Source organism: Rhineura floridana, chromosome 3, assembly GCF_030035675.1.
Source record: "Rhineura floridana isolate rRhiFlo1 chromosome 3, rRhiFlo1.hap2, whole genome shotgun sequence".
Taxonomy (NCBI): Eukaryota; Metazoa; Chordata; class Lepidosauria; order Squamata; family Rhineuridae; genus Rhineura; species Rhineura floridana.
Window position 1 is genome coordinate 227,794,943 of NC_084482.1, and position 3,947 is coordinate 227,798,889.

A 3,947-nucleotide genomic window follows, 5' to 3' on the forward strand; every position below is an offset into this window, starting at 1 on the left:
AAGGAGATTGCAGAGAAGCTAAATGAATTCTTTGCATCTGTCTTCACAGTGGAAGATATAGGGCAGATCCCTGAACCTGAACTAACATTTGCAGGAAGGGATTCTGAGGAACTGAGACAAATAGTGGTAACAAGAGAGGAAGTTCTAAGCTTAATGGACAATATAAAAACTGACAAATCACCGGGCCCGGATGGCATCCACCCGAGAGTTCTCAAAGAACTCAAATGTGAAATTGCTGATCTGCTAACTAAAATATGTAACTTGTCCCTTGGGTCCTCCTCCGTGCCTGAGGACTGGAAAGTGGCAAATGTAACGCCAATCTTCAAAAAGGGATCCAGAGGGGATCCCGGAAATTACAGGCCAGTTAGCTTAACTTCTGTCCCTGGAAAATTGGTAGAAAGTATTATTAAAGCTAGATTAACTAAGCACATAGAAGAACAAGCCTCGCTGAAGCAGAGCCAGCATGGCTTCTGCAAGGGAAAGTCCTGTCTCAGTAACCTATTAGAATTCTTTGAGAGTGTCAACAAGCATATAGATAGAGGTGATCCAGTGGACATAGTGTACTTAGACTTTCAAAAAGCGTTTGACAAGGTACCTCACCAAAGACTTCTGAGGAAGCTTAGCAGTCATGGAATAAGAGGAGAGGTCCTCTTGTGGATAAGAAATTGGTTAAGAAGCAGAAAGCAGAGAGTAGGAATAAACGGACAGTTCTCCCAATGGAGGGCTGTAGAAAGTGGAGTCCCTCAAGGATCAGTATTGGGACCTGTACTTTTCAACTTGTTCATTAATGACCTAGAATTAGGAGTGAGCAGTGAAGTGGCCAAGTTTGCTGATGACACTAAATTGTTCAGGGTTGTTAAAACAAAAAGGGATTGCGAAGAGCTCCAAAAAGACCTCTCCAAACTGAGTGAATGGGCGGAAAAATGGCAAATGCAATTCAATATAAACAAGTGTAAAATTATGCATATTGGAGCAAAAAATCTGAATTTCACATATACGCTCATGGGGTCTGAACTGGAGGTGACCGACCAGGAGAGAGACCTCGGGGTTGTAGCGGACAGCACGATGAAAATGTCGACCCAGTGTGCGGCAGCTGTGAAAAAGGCAAATTCCATGCTAGTGATAATTAGGAAAGGTATTGAAAATAAAACAGCCGATATCATAATGCCATTGTATAAATCTATGGTACGGCCGCATTTGGAATACTGTGTACAGTTCTGGTCGCCTCATCTCAAAAAGGATATTATGGAGTTGGAAAAGGTTCAGAAGAGGGCAACCAGAATGATCAAGGGGATGGAGCGACTCCGTTACGAGGAAAGGTTGCAGCATTTGGGGCTTTTTAGTTTAGAGAAAAGGCGGGTCAGAGGAGACATGATAGAAGTGTATAAAATTATGCATGGCATTGAGAAAGTGGATAGAGAAAAGTTCTTCTCCCTCTCTCAGAATACTAGAACTCGTGGGCATTCAAAGAAGCTGAATGTTGGAAGATTCAGGACAGACAAAAGGAAGTACTTCTTTACTCAGCGCATAGTTAAACTATGGAATTTGCTCCCACAAGATGCAGTAATGGCCACCAGCTTGGACGGCTTTAAAAGAAGATTAGACCAATTCATGGAGGACAGGGCTATCAATGGCTACTAGCCATGATGGCTGTGCTCTGCCACCCTAGTCAGAGGCAGCATGCTTCTGAAAACCAGTTGCCGGAAGCCTCAGGAGGGGAGTGTTCTTGCACTCGGGTCCTGCTTGCGGGCTTCCCCCAGGCACCTGGTTGGCCACTGTGAGAACAGGATGCTGGACTAGATGGGCCACTGGCCTGATCCAGCAGGCTCTTCTTATGTTCTTATGTTCTTATGAGACCCTGCACAAGTGGATCTTCTTCTCCTCGTTCCGAAAAGGAAATGAGGCCTAGCTCTTTCAAGGAAACACGCAAGTAACTTTCTGCTACAAAACTAGCTAGGTCTCATTCAGACTGTCAGGATATGGAGCCAAGCCAGATATTTTAATTTGGGGAATCTCTCAGTGGACGGAAGGAGAACTTCCACCTGATGGCCAACCTTCCTCTTTACAACATGAGATGAGCTTGATCAAACCAAAGGCTTATCTAGTCCAGCATCTCCACAGGGCCTGAATCGATGTGTATGGGAATCCCACAATCAGTCCTAATAATACTAATAAAATTTATATCCTGTCCTTCCTTCCAAAGGGAATCCAGGGGGGCAAACAAATGATGAACCACCGAAATCACCTTTAAAACAAAACCTCTTCTTAAGAAAACAAGGACAGAAGGCCACAGCCATCCTGACTTGTAGCCCTTGAGAGCCTTCTCTTCCATGCATTTCCCATTCAAGCCATCCAAGATGTCCACCAGGAGAACTCACCGCCTGATGGGCGACTCTCCCCTCGATGACATTACTCAGGAACAGAAAAATGCTTCCATCCCCAAACCAAAAGAGACTCCACAGCACAGCTAAGCACCAACCTGCTGAGGTCTCCTCCTCTTCTTTGACGACCTGGATAAACAGACTTTCTCCTTCTTCCTTACAGGAAGCGAGGTCTCGTTCTTTCAAGGAAACAGACAAGAGAACTTATTTTTAACCACAACATAAAAAGTCAGGGATTCCGTATCAAACCATTTCTACAACCTCAAAGCTAAGAGGAGGAAGAATTTTGATTTTTAATTCTGGGAGCGGGACAGGGAGAACCACATTTAGAATCGAGGTAAAAGGGTGAGAACCCTTGCCACTGTGGATGTAAATTACCCCAATAAATGTTGCACCCATTCAGAAGTGAGCCCCAATGAGTCCAATGGGACACCCTCCCTGGTCAATGCAGATTAAATTATACCAGGTGTGGGGATCCTGTGGCTCACCAGATGTTGCTGAACTCCCATCACCCCTAATCAATGGCCATCCTTGCAGGAGCTGATGGAAATTGCAGTTCACCAACATCTGGAGGGCCAAAGGTTCCCCTCCTCTTTTTAGGGGGTCATCATATTATTTTATATTAAAGGGCTGGGGCCAAGGGGGAGGAGGGGTGCGGTCTGAGGAGGAAAGGGAGGAAATAAGGGCCTCATTGATACCCTGTCCCCAACACCCACCTCCAAAAAAGCCTGGAGCCAGCCCGGCCCATAGGGGACAACTAGACACACATGGGAGGCCCACAAGCCAGAGAGAAAGGCAAGAGCGCATCTCCTGCTGCTGTCCCCGACTCCGGAGGTGGCCCATAAACATCAGGACTGGTGGCCCTTGAGAGCCTTGTTTTCCATTTATTTATTTAGATTTATATCCCACCCTTCTTCCCACTAGGAGCCCACATGGCAAACAAAACACTCAAAACATTCTGGAACACATAATTAAAAACAGGGTTTAAAATATATTAAAACAAAAACATCTTAAAAAGTAATTCCAACATACACAGACTGGGCATGAAGCCATTTTTCTTAGCCCCTTTTAAAACCATCCCAGAAATCCACCAGGAGAACTCACAGCCTGATGGGTGACTCTCCCCTGGATGATATTACTCAGGAATGGAAATAACGCTTCCATTCCCAGACCAAAAGAGGCTCCGCAGCACAGCTAAGCACAGACCTGCTGAGGTCTCCTCCTCTTCTTTGGCGACTTGGATAAACAGACTTTCTCCTTCTTCCTTACAGGAAGCGAGGTCTCGTTCTTTCAAGGAAACAGACAGGACTATTACTTTTGACCACAAGATATTCAGCCATTCCAAGTCAAGCCATTTGTAGCTAAGAGGAGGGACTGTTTGTTAACTCCTGCACCCCTTGAAGAGGAGAGGGCCGTGTGGTCCCAGCAGGGTCAGCCTGGCACTTGGGAACATGCGCTCACTGGATATGATGCCCAACCTGAACTGCCTGATGGGGAGGGCACGGTGGAACTCAGCCAGCCCAGCTGTTTTCATTTGGACAACATCATCTCGTCACAAAGAGAGTG

At 45.8% G+C, this 3,947-nt stretch overlaps 1 protein-coding gene across 1 annotated transcript in view; it reads right to left on the reverse strand.

Moving 5' to 3' along the window:
- The window catches only part of LOC133381816 (zinc finger protein 91-like), a 29,274-nt gene extending 25,562 nt beyond the window's left edge, over positions 1–3,712 (reverse strand). The window contains exons 1-2 of the mRNA XM_061621297.1: positions 3,588–3,712; positions 2,480–2,560 (exon numbers count right to left, since the gene is read on the reverse strand). The gene's annotated coding sequence lies outside the window, so the exon portion shown is untranslated. The remainder of the gene's footprint in view (positions 1–2,479; positions 2,561–3,587) is intronic.
- Positions 3,713–3,947: the final 235 nt, after the last annotated feature.